We start from the raw sequence: 19,885 nt of genomic DNA, 5'->3' as shown, positions 1-19,885 counted from the left end.
TTCTCCTCATGTGATAGCCTGAGATATGGCCTCATGGGAAGGGAAAGACCTGACCATCCCCCAGCCTGACACCCATAAAGGGTCTGTGCTGAGGAGGATTAGTAAAAGAGGAAGGCCTCTTTGCAGTTGAGGTAAGAGGAAGGCATCTGTCTCCTGCTCGTCCCTGGGCAATAGAATGTCTTGGTGTAAAACCCGATTGTATGTTCTATTTACTGAGATAGGAGAAAACATCCTTAGGGCTGGAGGTGAGGCACTCTGGCGGCAATACTGCTCTTTAATGCACCGAGATGTTTGTATAAGTGCACATCAAGGCACAGCACCTTTCCTTAAACTTATTTATGACACAGAGACCTTTGTTCACGTTGTCCTGCTGACCCTCTTCCCACTATTACCCTATTGGCCTGCCACATCCCCCTCTCCGAGATGGTAGAGATAATGATCAATAAATACTGAGGGAACTCAGAGACCAGTGTCCGTGTAGGTCCTCCGTGTGCTGAGCGCCGGTCCCCTGGGCTCACTTTTCTTTCTCTATACTTTGTCTCTGTGTCTCTTTCTTTTCTCAGTCTCTCGTTCCACCTGACGAGAAATACCCACAGGTGTGGAGGGGCAGGCCACCCCTTCAATAATTTACTAGCCTGTTCGTTGACAACAAGACTGGTGGTGCAGAAGGTTGGGTCTTGGTGTTCACCGGGTGGCAGGCATGGGCCAGGTGGGAGGGTCTCCAGCGCCTGGTGCAAATCTCCAAGAAAGTGCAGGAAACAGCACCAAGGGTGATTGTAAAGTTTTGATTTGGCGCGGCAGGTAGCCATTCCAGCGCAAAAATGCGCAGGAAAGCTTTTGCTGTGCTTGTAGGCAGGTAGGCCCCAAGCACTTCTTATTGGCTAATGTGGAGGGAACCTGCACATCCATTGGCTGAAAGCTCCGTCTATTTGAGGCTGGCTGAGAGCGGTCCTTTCTTCTGTGTTGCCTGGAAACGGACTGTCTGCCTAGTAACATCTGATCGCGTTTCCCATTGGCCGCCATTTCCGGAAGCCCGCCCTCCCATTTCCGGAAGCCTGGCGCAAGGTTGGTCTGCAGGTGGCCTCCAGGTGCAAAGTGGGAAGTGTGAGTCCTCTGTCTTGGGCTATTCGGCCACGTGCCTGCTGGACATGGGACGCTGGAGGGTCAGCAGCGTGGAGCCCTGGCCTTTTGCGTCCACGGGTGGGAAATCGGCCATTGCCACGGCGGGAACTGGGACTCAGGCTGCCTCCCAGCCGTTTCTCATCAGTCCACCGGACTCGTGGGCGCTCGCACTGGCGCTGATGTAGTTTCCTGACCTCTGACCCGTATTGTCTCCAGATTAAAGGTAAAAACGGGGCTTTTCCAGCCCACTCGGGTAAAACGCCTTTTGATTTCTAGGCAGGTGTTTTGTTGCACGCCTGGAAGGGAGGGAGTGACCCGCAGGTTGAGGTTTATTAAATAAAATACATTCCTGGTTTATGTTATGTTTATAATAAAGCACCCCAACCTTTACAAAATCTCACTTTTTGCCAGTTGTATTATTTAGTGGACTGTCTCTGATAAGGACAGCCAGTTAAAATGGAATTTTGTTGTTGCTAATTAAACCAATTTTTAGTTTTGGTGTTTGTCCTAACAGCAACAACTTCTCAGGCTTTATAAAATCATATTTCTTGGGGGAAATTTCTGTGTAAGGCACAGCGAGTTACTTTGGAATTGTTTTAAAGGAAGTAAGTTCCTGGTTTTGATATCTTAGTAGTGTAATGCCCAACCTGGTTTTTACTAACCCTGTTTTTAGACTCTCCCTTTCCTTAAATCACCTAGCCTTGTTTCCACCTGAATTGACTCTCCCTTAGCTAAGAGCGCCAGATGGACTCCATCTTGGCTCTTTCACTGGCAGCCCCTTCCTCAAGGACTTAACTTATGCAAGCTGACTCCCAGCACATCCAAGAATGCAATTAACTGATAAGATACTGTGGCAAGCTATATCCGCAGTTCCCAGGAATTCATCCGATTGATTATGCCCAAAAGCCCCGCGTCTATCACCTTGTAATAATCTTAAAGCCCCTGCACCTGGAACTATTAACTTTCCTGTAACCATTTATCCTTTTAACTTTTTTGCTTACTTTATTTCTGTAAAATTGTTTTAACTAGACCTCCCCTCCCCTTTCTAAACCAAAGTGTAAAAGAAGATCTAGCCCCTTCTTCAGAGCGGAGAGAATTTTGAGCATTAGCCATCTCTTGGCGGCCAGCTAAATAAATGGACTTTTAATTTGTCTCAAAGTGTGGTGTTTTCTCTAACTCGCTCAGGTACGACATTTGGAGGCCCCAGCGAGAAACGCCACCGGGCGAGAGCCGGGCCCGCTGTGTGCTCCCCCGGAAGGACAGCCAGCTTGTAGGGGGGAGCGCCACCTGAAAAAAAAATTTCCAGGTCCCCAAAGGATGACCGTCTTCCGGAGGACAGCGGATCGACTACCATGTGGGTGCCCACAAAAATTCCACCTCTGAGTCCTCAACTGCTGACTCGGGGGTCAGGTAGGTCAGATTTGACTTTGGTTCTGGCAGAGGGAAGCGACCCTGATGAGGGTGTCCCTCTTTTCACTCTGCCCATTTCTCTAGGATGCTAGAGGGTAGAGCCCTGGTTTTCTGTTAGACGCCTCTGTGTCTCTGTCTGGGAGGGAAGTGGCCCTGACAGGGGCCATCCCTTGAGTCAGTCCACATCCCAGGATGCTGGGGGACTGAGTCCTGGTTTCTGGCAGACTAGTCTCTCTCTCTCTCTTTTTCTATCTCTAATCTTTCCTTGTTCAGGTTTCTTGGAGAATCTCTGGGAAAGAAAAAAGAAAAAAAAACTGTTATAAACTCTGTGTGAATGGTGAATGAATGGGGGAGGACAAGGGCTTGTGCTTGTCCTCCAGTTTGTAGCTCCACGGCGAAAGCTACGGAGTTCAAGTGGGCCCTCACCTGCGGATCCGTGGCGACCTCATAAGGCTTAAGGCAGCATCGGGCATAGCTCGATCCGAGCCGGGGGTTTATACCGGCCTGTCAATGCTAAGAGGAGCCCAAGTCCCCTAAGGGGGAGCGGCCAGGCGGGCATCTGACTGATCCCATCACGGGACCCCCTCCCCTTGTTTATCTAAAAAAAAAAAAGAAGAAGAAACTGTCATAACTGTTTACATGCCCTAGGGTCAACTGTTTGTTTTATGTTTATTGTTCTGTTCGGTGTCTATTGTCTTGTTTAGTGGTTGTCAAGGTTTTGCATGTCAGGACGTCGATATTGCCCAAGACGTCTGTCTGGGTAGGAACTTCTGCAAGGTCCTTAGTGCTGATTTTTTGTCACAGGAGGTTAAATTTCTCATCAATCATTTAGGCTGGCCACCACAGTCCTGTCTTTTCTGCCAGAAGCAAGTCAGGTGTTGTTACGGGAATGAGTGTAAAAAAACATTCGCCTGATTGGGATTTCTGGCACCATGATGGTTGTGGGTATTTAGATTGTCATACCCCACATCCAGGTTGATTGGACCTCCTCTAAACTAAACTGGTGGTAGGTTCAAAACAGCCACCCTGCAGATTTCCTTGCTCACCTCTTTGGTCATTCTGTAACTTTTCCTGTGCCCTTAAATAGCACACTGTGTAGGGAAACCTACCCTCGTACTGCTTTACTTCGTTTAGATTCTTACTCTGTTCCTCTGTGGCTACTCTCCCATCTTAAAAACGATCCAAGTGGTCCTTTTCCTCCTCCCTGCCCCCTACCCCGCACATCTCGTTTTCCAGTGCGACAGCAAGTTCAACGTCTCCAGGACTTGGCTCTGCTCTCACTCCTTGAACCCTTAAAAGAAAAAGCTGGGTTTGAGCTATTTGCCTTTGAGTCATGGAGACACAAAAGGTATTTAGGGTACAGATCTAGAAGGAGAGAGAGAACACCTAGATCCAACCGACCCAGGAGATCTCGGGCTGGCCTCTAGTCCTCCTCCCTCAATCTTAAAGCTACAGTGATGTGGCAAGTGGTATTTAGCTGTTGGGGTTTTTCTGCTCTTTCTGGTCATGTTGATTCTGTTCTTTCGATACTCCAGCCCCCCAGGGAGTGAGTTTCTCTGTCTGTGCTGGGTTTGATATCTATGTTCAAATCTTATTAAATTGCCTTCAAAAAAAAAAAAAACGGGAAACACTTCCTCCCAGCCTTGTAAGGGTTGGAGCCCTCTCCAGTATATGCTGCAGAATTTTTCTCTCGGTTTCTCAGAGGATTATGGAGTCCGCCTTAAAAAAGGCAAGCTCTGGACACTCTGCAAAGTAGAATGGCCAAAGTTTGGAGTTGAGTGGCCCCCTGAAGGGTCACTGAACCTCACAATTGTTCAAGCTGTGTGGCGGGTTGTTACTGAAACTCCCGGCCTCACTGATCGGTTTCCCTACATTGATCAATGGCTGAGTTTGGTCAGGAGCCCCCCCTCCATGGCTCCACTCGTGCACCATTCATAATTTTACCTCCAAGGTCCTCCTGAGCCAGACCGCGTTTTCGCCTCGACCCTCAGCCGGTTCGGCTCCCCCTGTACTGCCTCTCTCTGAAGAAGAGGAGTCTCCCTCACCCAGTCCCACCGCCTTAAAACCAGCCTACTCCCTTAGGGTCATCCCATGTCTCCTCGGCTATGTCCCCTGTAGGCTCATCACCCATTGCCTCTTGGTTGCAACCGTGGCGGGAGGAAGTAGCCCCTCTACTACCACTGAGAGAGGCACAAGTCCCTCTGGGTGATGAGTGCTCCACCCCCTTCCTGGTTTATGTCCCTTCTTTCTACTTCTGACTTGTATAATTGGAAAACCCATAATCCTCCCTTCTCTGAAAAGCCCCAGGCTTTGACCTCACTGATGGAGTCTGTACTCTGGACACATTGGCCCACCTGGGATGACTGTCAACAGCTCCTTTTGACCCTTTTCACCTCTGAAGAGAGGGAAAGTATCCAAAGAGAGGCCAGAAAGTACAACCTCACATCAACCAATAGGCCGGAGGAGGAAGCTAGAGGAATAGTGAATTAGAGACCCAATTGGGACCTAATTGGGACCCAAATTTCTCAAGTGGAGGGAGAACTTTTGACGATTTCCACCACTATCTCCTCGTGGGTATTCAGGGAGCCACTCGGAAACCTATAAACTTGTCTAAGGCGACTGAAGTCGTCCAGGGGCATGATGAGTCACCAGGACCGTTTTTAGAGCACCTCCAGGAGGCTTATCGGATTTACACCCCTTTTGACCCAGCGGCCCCCGAAAATAGCCATGCTCTTAATTTGGCATTTGTGGCTCAGGCAGCCCCAGATAGTAAAAGGAAACTCCAAAAACTAGAGGGATTTTGCTGGAATGAATACCAGTCAGCTTTTAGAGATAGCCCAAAAGGTTTTTGACAATCAAGAGGTTGAAAAACAAAAACAAGCAGCTCAGGCAGCTGAAAAAAGCCACTGATAAAGCATCCTGGAGTATCAGAGTTTACTGTTAGATCAGCCTCATTTGACTTCCCTCCCACACGGTGTTTAAATCCAGCTACACTACTTCCTGACTCAAACTCCACTATTCCTGTTCATGACTGTCAGGAACTGTTGGAAACTACTGAAACTGGCCGACCTGATCTTCAAAATGTGCCCCTAGGAAAGGTGGATGCCACCGTGTTCACAGACGGTAGCAGCTTCCTCGAGCAGGGAGTACGAAAGGCCGGTGCGGCTGTTACCATGGAGACATATGTGTTGTGGGCTCAGGCTTTACTAGCAAACACCTCAGCACAAAAGGCTGAATTGATCGCTTGATCGCCCTCACTCAGGCTCTCCGATGGGGTAAGGATATTAACGTTAACACTGACAGCAGGTACGCCTTTGCTACTGTGCATGTACGTGGAGCCATCTACCAGGAGCGCAGGCTACTCACCTCAGCAGGTGGCTGTAATCCACTGTAAAGGACATCAAAAGGAAAACACGGCCGTTGCCCGTGGTAACCAGAAAGCTGATTCAGCAGCTCAAGATGCAGTGTGACTTTCAGTCACGCCTCTAAACTTGCTGCCCACAGTCTCCTTTCCACAGCCAGATCTGCCTGACAATCCCGCATACTCAACAGAAGAAGAAAACTGGCCTCAGATCTCAGAGCCAATAAAAATCAGGAAGGTTGGTGGATTCTTCCTGACTCTAGAATCTTCATACCCCGAACTCTTGGGAAAACTTTAATCAGTCACCTACAGACTACCACCCATTTAGGAGGAGCAAAGCTACCTCAGCTCCTCCGGAGCCGTTTTAAGATCCCCCATCTTCAAAGCCTAACAGATCAAGCAGCTCTCCGGTGCACAACCTGCGCCCAGGTAAATGCCAAAAAGGTCCTAAACCCAGCCCAGGCCACCGTCTCTGAGAAAACTCACCAGGAGAAAAGTGGGAAATTGACTTTACAGAAGTAAAACCACACCGGGCTGGGTACAAATACCTTCTAGTACTGGTAGACACCTTCTCTGGATGGACTGAAGCATTTGCTACCAAAAACGAAACTGTCAATATGGTAGTTAAGTTTTTACTCAATGAAATCATCCCTCGACATGGGCTGCCTGTTGCCATAGGGTCTGATAATGGACCGGCCTTCACCTCGCCTATAGCTCAGTCAGTCAGTAAGGCATTAAACATTCAATGGAAGCTCCATTGTGCCTATCGACCCCAGAGCTCTGGGCAGGTAGAACGCATGAACCGCACCCTAAAAAACACTCTTACAAAATTAATCTTAGAAACCGGTGTAAATTGTGTAAGTCTCCTTCCTTTAGCCCTACTTAGAGTAAGGTGCACCCCTTCCTGGGCTGGGTTCTTACCTTTTAAAATCATGTATGGGAGGGCGCCGCCTATCTTGCCTAAGCTAAGAGATGCCCAATTGGCAAAAATATCACAAACTAATTTATTACAGTACCTACAGTCTCCCCAACAGGTACAAGATATCATCCTGCCACTTGTTTGAGGAACCCATCCGAATCCAATTCCTGAACAGACAGGGCCCTGCCATTCATTCCCGCCAGGTGACCTGGTGTTTGTTAAAATGTTCCAGAGAGAAGGACTCCCTCCTGCTTGGAAGAGACCTCACACCGTCATCACGATGCCAACGGCTCTGAAGGTGGATGGCATTCCTGCTTGGATTCATCGCTCCCGCATCAAAAAGGCCAACAGAGCCCAACTAGAAACATGGGTCCCCAGGCCTGGGTCAGGCCCGTTAAACCTGCACCTAAGTCGGGTGAAGCCATTAGATTAATTCTTTTTCTTAATTTTGTAAAACAATGCATAGCTTCTGTCAAACTTATGTATCTTAAGACTCAATATAACCCCCTTGTTATAACTGAGGAATCAATGATTTGATTCCCCAAAAACACAAGTGGGGAATGTAGTGTCCAACCTGGTTTTTACTAACCCTGTTTTTAGACTCTCCCTTTCCTTAAATCACCTAGCCTTGTTTCCACCTGAATTGACTCTCCCTTAGCTAAGAGCGCCAGATGGACTCCATCTTGGCTCTTTCACTGGCAGCCCCTTCCTCAAGGACTTAACTTGTGCAAGCTGACTCCCAGCACATCCAAGAATGCAATTAACTGATAAGATACTGTGGCAAGCTATATCCGCAATTCCCAGGAATTCGTCCAATTGATTACACCAAAAAGCCCCGCATCTATCACCTTGTAATAATCTTAAAGCCCCTGCACCTGGAACTATTAACTTTCCTGTAACCATTTATCCTTTTAACTTTTTTGCCTACTTTATTTCTGTAAAATTGTTTTAACTAGACCCCCCTCCTTTCTAAACCAAAGTATAAAAGCAAATCTAGCCCCTTCTTCAGGGCTGAGAGAATTTTGAGCATTAGCCGTCTCTTGGCCACCGGCTAAATAAACGGATTCTTAATTTGTCTTAAAGTATGGCGTTTTCTCTAACTCGCTCAGGTACAACAGTGGTAGTATTTTCTCCAACGTCTTATTTTTAGGGCACGTATGTAGAGTAACTTTTATGAAAGAAACCAGTGAAGGAGGTTTTGGGATTTCCTTTATCAACTATAATACTGGTTTTGATTATTTATTTATTTATTTTTTTTTTTGAGAAGGAGTTTCACTCTTGTTGCCCAGGCTGGAGTGCAATGGTGCGATCTTGGCTCACTGCAACTTCCGCCTCCCAGGTTCAAGCGATTCTCCTGCCTCAGCCTCGAGAGTAGCTGGGATTATAGGCATGTGCCACCATACCCAGCTAATTTTGTATTTTTAGTAGAGATGGGGTTTCTTCATGTTGGTCAAGCTGGTCTGGAACTCCCCGCCTCGGGTGATCTGCCCGCCTCGGCCTCCGAAAGTGCTGGGATTACAGGTGTGATCCACCACACCCAGCCGATTTATATGTATATAAATCACATTCCTCTAACCAAAATGTAGTGTTTCCTTCCATCTTGAATATAGGCTGTAGACCCCGTGGGTATGGGGCATTGTTAGCAGTGAGACCACAGCAGTTTTTATGTCATCTGACAGCATCTACAAATAGCCTTCATGGTTGTCACTGCTTCCCAAGACAATTCCAGATAACAGTTCCCAGTGATGACGTGCTACTTGCTATTGTTACTTAATGTGTTAAGGTGGCTGTCATAGGCACTATTACTATGTCAGAAATTACACCAAAATTTAGTGGCTCAAACCATCATTTTATTATGTTTGTGGATTCTCATGGTCAGGTCAGGATTTCAGACAGGGCACAAGGGTAGCCCACTTGTCTCTGTCTATGATGTCTGGCCTCAGCACAGGAGACTCAACAGCTGGGGTCTGGAACCATTTGGAGGCTTGTTTCCTCACATCTGATACCTGGCTTGGGATGTTGGAAGAGGGGGTGAGCTGAGACTGAGTGCCTATATGTAGTGTTTCCATATGGCCTTGACTTCCTTACAGCCTGGCAGCCTCAGGGTAGTCAGAATTCTTAGGAGGCACAGGGCTCCAGGGCAGATGCTGAGTGGTCTTTTATGAGGTAGCACAGCAAATCCACCCAGGATCAGGGAGACAGGACATCGATTCTGCCTCCCAAAGGGAGGAGTGGCAAGAAATGTTCAGCTATTTTTTAAAACTACCACAGCAATATTAATATGTCAGAAAAAATTAAAGCATCCTGATAGCTGCATTTCTAAGTAATTGGTCTCCTTTGAAATTCTATGAATTGTGTTTTTTTATAGTTTATGGCATTCTGAGGAGGCGTCAAAGACTCTCCCATATGTTAGAAGGGTCCTGCACAGAACAGGCTCACCCCCGCCCACGTCCCCCAGTGTTTGAAATGCATAGTGTTTGCTCTGGTTTATTGGTTAGGGCAGGACTTTTTCATTTGTTTTAGATCTAACAGCAGTTTAGAAATTGGCCTGTAACTTTTTTTTGGCCTGATTTCCTTCTGTTTGTGCTGATATTCTCATCTCAGTAGGAATCAGGAGCTTCTTTTGCTGTTCTTCTGTTTTGGATGCATTGGAAGGTAAGTTTCCTTGTGAACCATATTTTGGACTCATTTTGTAGGCTTTGCCAAATGGCCTTTTTACCCTCCTATAATGCATTTTCTTTGGATATTCTCAAAGATTCTCAGGGATATTTCCATATTTTACTATTCATGAGTTTAGAAGAGTGTTTACTTTCCTGAGTTTTCATTTCCTTCTTTTTCTTCTGTCATGTAATTTACAGAGCAAATAGCCACCAGAGAGGATACCATAAGGGATGTGGAAAATGAGTTCCTTTGCGCTTATCCAGTGAGGTTGATTTTCAGTCAATGAGCATTCAGTATATGCCTGGGACTCTGGCTTTATTTTTTAGCTTTGTGATGCCAAACCCATCAATGAACTTCTCTGTATATTTGATTCATCATGAAATGGTGACACTGAGGGCGGCTGATTTCCAGGTTTACATCAGTTGCCCCAGGGGAAGTGCCTGGCCCTTGTCTGGTTGTTGCTGCTCTAACTTTGCCCTGTTAATTGAAGAAATGTGGCTGTAAACACTTCCTGGGGTGTTGCTGGTATTTACTGTCCTCACAGTTTACAGAGAAGCCCATATTTTCAGCCTCTTCCTCTGCTTTCTGTCTTTTCTGAACCATCTCACCCGACCTGGTGTAATCTTCATTGTGTGTGAGTTTGCACAGATGTAATTTGGGCCTACATGTGTCCAAAGCCTAATGCCCACCTCCCACCTCCATGAAAATCTGGAGCTCAGGAACCACCACTCTCCCCAACCCATTGCAAGCTTGAACATTTGATGGTGAAAACCCTGCCCTGACTTTGTATTATGGTGGGTTCTCTTGGGTCTTGTTCTCTGTGGGTCTGTACTGCGCTATAGTGTGTGGAGCCAGGGGGATTTTCACTGTGTTCCTAAAGGAAGGCCACAAGGAGTTGTTGGGCAAATGGTCTGATATTTCCTTTTTTTTTTTTTTGAAACAGAGTCTCACTCTGTTTCCCAGGCTGGAGTTCTGTGGCACCGTGTTGGCTCACTGCAACCTCCATCTCCTGGGTTCAAGCAGTTCTCTTGCCTCAGCCTCCAGAGTAGCTGGGATTACAGGTGCCCACCACCACACCCGGCTAATTTTTTTATATTTTTAGTAGACGCGGGGTTTCACCATGTTGGCCAGGCCGGTCTTGAACTCGTGACGTCAGGTGATGCACCCGCCTTGGCCTCCCAGAGTGCTGGGATTACAGGTGGGTGCCTGGCCAAGGGGCTGATATTTCTTAAGGGCTTTCCCCAAGAAGGAAAAAGCCAAACCTAGTCAGGCAAATCTTGTTTATTTATTCTTCTAGGTCCAGATTTTGAACAAATCTCTCTAGAGATTGAACAGGTAAGGCTCACCTTTCAATAGTTACACCAAGAAAGGCCTAGCTGATGACTTAAGCTATGGTTTTGGGCTGCACGAGAGTGGTCAGGTGGACAGTAGGGAAGTCTATACAACCCAAACGGAAAAGAGAAAAGACCCCTGAGAAATCAGGGGAAAGTGCCACAGTGTCTCTTTCTTGATGGTGTCACTGGCATGTGGGTTACCTTCCCACTGTGTCCCCCAAAGGACATGAGGCCACAGACTGCAGTGCCCGTGAGCAGAGGAGCTGTGGGGATGGTGGTTTGATCGCTCCATTCAAATGCGCACCCCGGTGCGTGTGCGTCTCTTCTGATGCAGCGCCCCAGTGGGTAAGCTCTGTGCTTCTCCACACAGTGGATCAGGAGTGGAAACATTCTGTCTGTTTAGCGCTTGATGGTTTGGTGGTGACCTCCTGTCATGGTGATTAGAGCCAGTGATCCTAACAGTTTAAAATTGTTGAGCTTGTGGGTATTTGGGAGATAGTATGTGTGTTACCTAGTGTTTGTCATCTGCAGTGGTTTTGTTACTTTTTGCATAAACTGTGGAGAATGTTTACTAACTGCAGATGATAGAGAAATCACCAGTCACTCTAAAATCCTCCCATTTCTTGGTCTAGAGCTGCGCCTGGATCCCGCCGCAGTGAGGAGACCTGAAGACCAGAGGAAACACAGCAAGTAGGCCCTTTAAACCACTCTCCTGTGTTGTCTTCCAATTTATTCTGTTTTATTTTGTTTCCATCATTTTAAGGGGTTAAAATAATCTCGTTGAGACCTCAGCATATAAAATGACCCATCTGTAGACCTCAGGCTCCAACCATACCCCAAGAGTTGTCTGGTTTTGTTTAAATTACTGCCAGGTTTCAACTGCAGATATCCCTGGAAGGAATATTCCAGATTCCCTGAGTAGTTTCCAGGTTAAAATCCTATAGGGTTCTTCTGTTTTGAGGAGGAGTTCCTGTCAGAGAAAAACCTGATTTTGGATTTTTAACTTTAATGCTTGTGAAACGCTATAAAAAATAATTTTCTACCCCTAACGTTAAAGTGCTGTTAGTGAGAAATTAAGATTCCTTCAGGAGGATTAAACTGCCATTTCAGTTACCCTAATTCCAAATGTTTTGGTGGTTAGAATTTTCTTTAATGTTCATGAAGAAGTGTTTTATATTTTCCATCAAGATTAATTCTCTCTCTCTCTTTTTTTTTTTTTTTTTTTTTTTTTTTTTTAGACGGAGTCTTGCTCTGTTGCCCAGGCTGGAGTGTAGTGTGGCGATCTTGGCTCACTGCAAGAATCTGCCTCCCAGATTCACGCCATTTTCCCACCTCAGCCGCTGGAGTAGCTGGAAGTACAGACTCCCGCCACCACGCCCGGCTAATTTTGTTTTTGTATTTTTAGTAGAGACGGGGTTTCACCTTGTTAGGTAGGATGGTCTCGACCTCCTGACCTCATGATCCATCCGCCTTGGTCTCTCAAAGTGCTGGGATTACAGGCATGAGCCACCGCACCTGGCTGTTTTTTCACTTCTATTATGATTTGTTCTGTGGAATGTCAGTGACTTAGCGGTGTTTTTCACATGTTTATAAAGCTGAATAGTTCTGTATGTCAGCTCAGCACCCCTAGTGTCAGTCATGCTACTCTCCTGCTGTGCATAGATGGGGGCCTGTCCACACCCAAATCTCCTGGGTTCCCGCTGTCCGCACCTGAAGGTACCCACCAGATGTGTCTGTCACTGCCCTCCATCCACCTCTCTTGTGGTTCTCATGTTTCTGCCTCCCTAGAGACCATTTCTCTCTACAGCAGTAGTTTCCAATAGAAACACAATGCCAGACACATATGTCATTTTAGATTTTCTAGTAGTCACTTTAGAAAAGTGAAAAAGAGGCCGGCTGCAGTGGCTCACACCTGTAATCCCAGCACTTTGGAAGGCTGAGGTGGGTGGATCACGAGGTCAGGAGATCGAGACCATCCTGGCCAACATGGTGAAACCCCATCTCTACTAAAAATACAAAAAATTAGCCGGGCGTGGTGGCGGGCACCTGTAGTTCCAGCTACTCGAGAGGCTGAGGCAGGAGAATGGCGTGAACCCGGTAGGCAGAGCTTGCAGTGAGCCGAGATAGCGCCACTGCACTCCAGCCTGGGCGACAGAGGGAGACTCCATCTGAAAAAAAAAAAAAAAAGTTACAAAGAAACAGGTGAAATTAGTTTTATTTCACCTAAAATGTTAGCATTATCCAAAATATCACTTCAACATCTTATCAAAATAAAAATTATTAATGAGATAGCTTACAGTCTTTCTTTTTTTTTTGAGACAGGGTCTTGCTTTGTGGTCCAGGCTGGAATGCAGTGGCACCAGCATAGCTCACTGCAGTTTCAGACTCCTGGGCTTGAGATCCTCCTGCCTCAGTCTTCCTAGTGTTCGGACTACAGGCACACACCACCATGCCACGCTAGTTTTTCTTTTTTTAAAGACAGGGTCTCACTCTGTCAGCTGGGCTGGAGTGCAGTGGCACAATCTCGGCTCACTGCAGCCTCGATCTCCGGGGCTGAAATGATCCTCCCACCTCAGCCTCCCAAGTAGCTGGGACCAAAAACATGTGCCACTGCGCCTGAATAATTTTTGTATTTTTTTGTTAAGACAGGGTTTCGGCATGTTGTCCAGGCTGGTCTTGAACTCCAGAGCTCAAGTGATCCACCCACCTTGGCTTCCCAAAGTGCTGGGATTACACGCGTGAGCCACTGCACTTGGCCTGATTTTTTTTTTATGAAGAGATGAGGTCTTGCTATGTTGCCCAGACCGGTCTCAAACTCCTGGCTCAAGCAGTCCTCCCGTCCTGGCCTTCCAAAGTGCTGGGATTACAGATGTGAGCCACCACACTGGCCCATTCTTTCTTTTATACTGAGTATTCAGAATTTTTTTAAAATGTGTTTTCCACTTACAGCATTTCTCAGGTTGGACTAGCCATCTTTCAAGTGCTCAGCAGCCACATGTGGCAAGTGCCTGCCTTATTGGACAGCACAGCTCTGGAGGGTGATTTTATGTACATCCCCACTGCTCTCTCTGCCTCCTTTATTTCCATCTACCCCACACCCCTGCAGTGTGTGACTATCGTGTCCCTCTCTCCTCTCTTCCTGTCTTTTGTAATCCTTTAATATGGAGAATTATTTCCAATTCCTTAACATCCTGCCTGATTTTTTTCTGTCTTACATTCAAGGGTCACGGTTTTCCTCTCACCCTCATTTCAGCCTTTTCCCATAACATGTGATGTGTCTTTTTGTCTTGGTTGGGTATTTATTTGCAATACAAGAATGATTGTTTTCTTTGATACATTAGTGACTTACATAGTTTTCATGTTTTTTGAGTACCTCTTTCTTGACAGAATTTCAAATTAATTCTAGAGTTAAACTAGAAATCTTTTTTTTTTTTTTTTTTTTTTGAGACACAGTCTTCCTATGGCACCTGGTCTGGAGTGCAGTGGTGCAATCTCAGCTCACTACAACCTCTGCCTTCCACATTCAAGTGATTCTCCTGCCTCAGCCTCCCGAGTAGCCAGGATTACAGATGTGCACCACCACTCCTGGCTAATTTTTGTCTTTTTAGTAGAGACAGTTTTTTGCCATTTTGGCTAGGCTGGTCTCGAACTCCTGACCTCAAGTGATCTGCCCGCCTCAGCTTCCCAAAGTGCTGGGATTACAGGGGTGAGCCACTGTGCCCAACCTAGAAAGCTTACTTTATTTTATTATTATAATTAATTTTACATTTTTGAGATGGAGTCTTGCTGTTGCCCAGGCTGGAGTGCAGTGGCGCAATCTCTGCTCACTGCAAGCTCCACCTCCCAGGTTCACGCCATTCTCCTCCCTCAGCCTCCTGAGTAGCTGTGACTACAGGCACCCGCCACCACACCTGGCTAATTTTTTGTATTTTTCATGGAGACAGGGTTTCACCATGTTAGCCAGGATGGTCTCAATTTCCTGACCTCGTGATCCACCCGCCGTGGCCTCCCAAAGTGCTGGGATTACAGGTGTGAGCCACCGTGCCTGGCCTATAATTAATTTTTTTGAGATGGAGTCTCACTCTGTCTCCCAGGCTGGAGTACAATGTCACATCTTGCACCCCTGCAACCTCTGCCTCCTGGGTTCAAGTAGTTCTCTCTGCCTCAGCCTCTCGAGTAGCTGGGATTACAGGTGCCCACCACCATGCCCAGCTAATTTTTGTATTTTTAGTAGAGACGGGGTTTCACCATGTTGGCCAGGCTGGTCTCGAACTCCTAACCTCAGGTGATCCGCCCGCCTCGGCCTCCCAAAGTGTGAGATTACAGGCATCAGCCACTGCACCCGGCCAGAAAGCTTATTTTAAAAGGTGTGTATAGAGCCCCTTATGTTTCTACTTGATTTTTTAAATAACATATTTAGGTCTATATATTTTAGGACGTAATATCTCACTGTATGTGTTGCTTTGCATCATTGAACATTTTTGGTAATTATTTTCTATATATTTTAGATATTTCATTAAACTAATACAGAATTTCATATTCAGGGCCAGGCGTAGTGGCTCATGCCTGTAATCCCAGCACTTTGAGAGTCCAAGGCGGGCGCATCACCTGAGGTCAGGGGTTCGAGACCATCCTGGCCAACAAGGGAAAACCCCATCTCTATTAAAAATACAAAATTAGCCGGGTGTGGTGTTGCACGCCTGTAATCCCAGCTACTTGGAAGGCTGAGGCAGGAGAATCGCATGACCCCGGGGGCAGAGATTGCAGTGAGCTGAGATCTCGCCACTTCACTCCAGCCTGGGCCACAGAGCAAGACTCCTTCTCAAAAAAAAAAAAAAAAAAATTCATATTCGCTCATATCAAAAATGAAAATTTATTTTTGCAAATTTCTAAGTGATAGAATTATTTTAATGTAGGAAAGGTTCATCAAAAATGGGTGTAGTGATTGTGTTCTTTCCTATGCTCGAATGGAAAATGATGAGGGGACACGATGTTAGAGTTGCAGTGGGAAGGGGTGGAAAAGAGGGATTCCAGAGTGCCAGGCACACAGGTTTTCTGGAAGGTTTACATTAGGACTGCTGTGATTTGAATGTGTTCCCCGAAGTTCATGTGTTGGAAACTCAACCCCTAATGCAACAGTGTTGACCAGTGGAACCTTTAAGAGGTGATTAGGTCATGAAGGCTCTGCCCTCATGAATGGATGAAGCTAGAGTGGGTTAGTTATCTTGGGAGGGGGTTCCTGATAAAAGGATGAGGTTGGCTTCCTCCCTTTCTCTCTTTCCCCCTCCCCTGCTCACATGTGGTCACTCTCTTGCCCTTCCACCTTCCACCATAGGACGGCACAGCGAGACCTTCACCAGATGCAGGCCCCTCACTTTCCCAGTGTTCAGAACCGTAAACCAAGTGAACTCTTGCTTATAAATCACCCAGTCTGTGGTATTCTGTTATAGCAACACAAACAGACTAAGGGACACTCAGTGGGCTCTTCTCTCTACCTGATGGAGCACTCCCTGCGTGGTGCCTTGTATTTGTAGACATGATGCTGTAAATGCTCTTTGAATGTCTTGAAGGCTTTTATGTTTGAGGAGTTTACAGAGAAGCCCCTACAGGCTTCAGGTCCCTTCTTCTGTTGCTTCTTTGCTCTTTAGTACCTCCCCTAACCTGGTGTTAAATTAGATCATAGTGTGGTCCTTGGACCAACAGTATCAGTAGCACCTGAAAATCATGCTGGAAATACAGATTCACAGGCTGCTCCCCAGAATACTGAAGAAGGAACTCTAGGAGTGAGACCCAACAACCTGTATTTAACAAGTCCCCAGGTGAGTCTGATGCACACAGAAATGTGAGCTGCTGTATTAGATGGTGTTGAGTTCATGCCACCGAATCACTGACACACACGTCTGCTCACTGCTTGCTCTTTGCACAGGCCCCTGGATCCTCCTGGAATCCCCGATCCCTGTTGCTCCCTCGTGGAGTTTTCTAGTCCCTCTTCCTTGAAGCATGTCTTTCAGAGCCCGGCACCACCCAAGTTGGGTATCTGGTGAATTCTGTGGTCTGCATGTCCATGTTTGTGACATTCTGGGAAGGGTGGCCCAGGCTGTGATTTGCCATCTACTGCAGGCTATGGATGGTACCCCAGAAGGGAGGGGAGATGCTGTGTGCGTGTTCTGAAGGGTTTCCCACTAAACAGACCAACCCTCTCCATAACTATTTGATTTTTACTTTATCTCCTCGTTGACTTCACAGTGTCAGTGCAGTTTGTGGAAACATCTCTACGGGGTGATGCATGCAGATAAATGTTTATGTGAACATATAAAGTCTGCATGTGTGGGTGAACACTCCACATGAGGTCATTGTCCATCATTACATATCTGTGGTGTCTGGCTCATTCCTCTCATTTTCTGTCATTTTACCTACTTTTACCTGAAGTACTATGACTATTTAATAACTATTAAATATTTCATTTCAACTACACCTCTATGGTATTTTTTCTCCTTACATCGGACCTTCCTCCCTTACTGGACTTCAGTGTGGGACCTGCAGGTCTCAGGCCTTCTGGGAAGTGCCAGCTTTTCTTGAATGTTCTCTCTCTCTGGCCAGCTCAGGCTGGAACAGTGGGTGTTGGTGCCATCCTGTGGCTATAGGTGATAAGCCAGCTGTTCTTCACTGACCCGGTCTTACCTTGAACCCTGGAGTTCTCACATGCATGGATTTAAATGCTGTGTCTTTCTAAGGGCACATTATGGCCATTTTCCTTATCTCCCTCCCAAGGGGCTGTTTCCTGTGTTTATTGACTCCCTGTTTAAAAAAAAAATATGTATATATAGACAAATTGGATTGCATCCCATAAACTGCATGTTTTAAAAATACTTCAAAGAATAGTTTTTCATTTTTTTCTTGCTGATTTTTATGTATCTTCTAAATTGTATATATTAATGGGGTATAAAATGATGTTGTGATTTTTCAATACAGTGTGGAATGAGAATCAAATTAACCTATCCGTTACCTCAAGTACTTGACTTTTTTTGTGATGAGAAGGCTGTTTATCACTTTCACTCACCAGCTCCTGCTGTCTTCCATGCTGGGGACAGGAAAGGCTCCACGCTTGACTTTCCCTCCTGTTTTCTTATCTGCTGTCAACCCCTGAATGTACCCTCCAGGACTGCCTTCTATACCTTCTACATCTAGCTCGATCGTTGTGCACCCACCTTCCTCCCAGGGACTGTCCTTAGGGAGTGACTTTATACACAAACTTCACATGCTCTTCCTGCCTCCTTCATCCCCAGAAGCCCCCATCTCAGCCCCATCTGATTATTTCTTCCCTCTCTCATTTCCTGTTATGCTGTTGGTTTTCTAACCTGAAGGGTAACTTCTTACTCCTTAGTTTTTTTGCCTTAATTTCTAAGTCATAGGCGACTTTCAGGCTAAAAGTTTTCCTCCAGCCATGGTTTTAGTCTCATTCTATAAGTCTTGCTAGGTAGTTTATTCATTGGAAATTTTTTGTTTTTGAGACAGAGTCTCGCTCTGTCACCCAGGCTGTAGTATAGTGGTGCCATCTCAGCTCACTGCAACCTCCGGTTCCCGGGCTCAAGCAGTTCTCTTTCCTCAGCCTCCTGAGTAGCTGGGATTATGGGTGCGTGCCACCACACCCAGCTAATTTTTGTATTTTTAGTAGAGACGGCATTTCACCATGTCAGCCAGGTTGGTCTCGAACTCGTGACCTCAAGTGATCCGCCCGCCTTGGCCTCCCAAAATGCTGGGATTACAGGGGTGAGTCACCGCACCCCACCCCTTGGCACTATATTTAAGTGATGATATTTTTGGACACTGAGGTAGCCTCATTCCACAGGTTTAGATCTGAAGCATTTTCACTGTTGCTTCTTTCCATGTATTTCCTGGTTTGCAGGTCAGTTTCTTCTTTTAATTCGTCATTGACACAGTGGTTTATATGGCTTTTAATTTCAAAAGATTTTTTAAAATATCTTTTTGCCGATTTTTATCTATGTTAATTTTAACTAGACATGTTCCCTGGAAGGACATCACTAGTTTTGTTTTTTTTTTCACTCTGTTTATAATTTAGATGGATTTTCACATCTCAAGCCAGCTAAGAGTATGGGAAATAGGACTCGTTAAAGCACAGATATCACACAAGTGATTCAGATTCACGAGGGTAACCCAGATGAAGGTATATCGTTGTACCTGGCCCGCATCACTCAGTAACTGTCACCTTTGATTTATTGATTTACTTGAGATGGAGTTTGGTTCTGTCCCCGAGGCTGGAGTGCAATGGCGTGATCTCTGCTCACTACAACCTCTGCCTCCCAAGTTCAGAGTGATTCTCCTGCCTCAGCCTCTTTAGCTGGGATTACAGGCACCCACCAACATGCCCAGCTAATTTTTGTATTTTTAGTAGAGAGGAGCTTTCACCATAATGGCCAGGCTGGTCTTGAACCTCAAATGATCTGCCCACCTTGGCCTCCCAAAGTGCTAGGATTACAGGCTGGAGCTACAGAGCCCAGCCTGTCACCTTGATTTAAATGAATGCAGCTTTCTTGGTGTCTTGATGTTTGTGAATTTCTGTGGAGTTTGATACTGCTCCTTTTGCTGCTTGTTCTGTTTTTCCAGAGTCCCCTTATCACTTGACGTGCTGTTATATTATGTTTGATTTATTACAGATACCCCATCAGCCTGAGTCTCTTAAAGGCCTTTATACACATATGTCTACACATAGGGATTTGGATTATCTCGGGATCCCACATCCTCGCTGTCCCCTGTCCCCCCGCAACATCCCCCACCAATACCTTTCTGAAGTTTTCTAGTCCCTCCTTTTTGTTTGTGCTCCTTAAAGCCCAGCCCCATGCCTGACTTTGGTTCCCAGTGAGCATTGTACATTTGTGGATATTAAATCTTTGGCAAAGTCATTTACCTGGGCTGGAATAGGGCTCTTGGCTGATTCTTTTTCCTAAACACCCACCCAATGGGAGAGGCTGATACTCAACATGCAAACCTTGTGTTTTATTTCTCCAGGCGAAGGGATGTTGGAAGACATTCTGGAAGGGGTGGGGTGTGAAGATTTAA

General features: G+C 46.2%; 1 long non-coding RNA gene across 9 annotated transcripts; it reads left to right on the top strand.

Annotated features, from left to right (window-relative positions):
* Positions 1–853: 853 nt before the first annotated feature.
* Positions 854–19,728, top strand: LOC101142508 (uncharacterized). Of its 9 annotated transcripts, none has more exons than XR_010132106.1 (7): positions 854–1,345; positions 2,308–2,532; positions 6,916–9,467; positions 10,771–10,808; positions 11,440–11,497; positions 12,046–18,992; positions 19,483–19,728. It is a non-coding gene; the product is annotated as an uncharacterized lncRNA (long non-coding RNA). The 9 variants fall into 9 exon arrangements; XR_010132107.1 differs by having other exon boundaries at positions 855–1,345; positions 12,046–16,626; positions 16,734–19,728; XR_010132105.1 differs by having other exon boundaries at positions 16,547–19,728.
* The last annotated feature ends 157 nt before the right edge of the window (positions 19,729–19,885 follow it).

This window comes from Gorilla gorilla, chromosome 20 (assembly GCF_029281585.2).
Source record: "Gorilla gorilla gorilla isolate KB3781 chromosome 20, NHGRI_mGorGor1-v2.1_pri, whole genome shotgun sequence".
NCBI lineage: Eukaryota > Metazoa > Chordata > Mammalia > Primates > Hominidae > Gorilla > Gorilla gorilla.
Note: the sequence above shows the minus strand (reverse complement) of the source record. Positions and strands in the feature narration are given on the sequence as shown.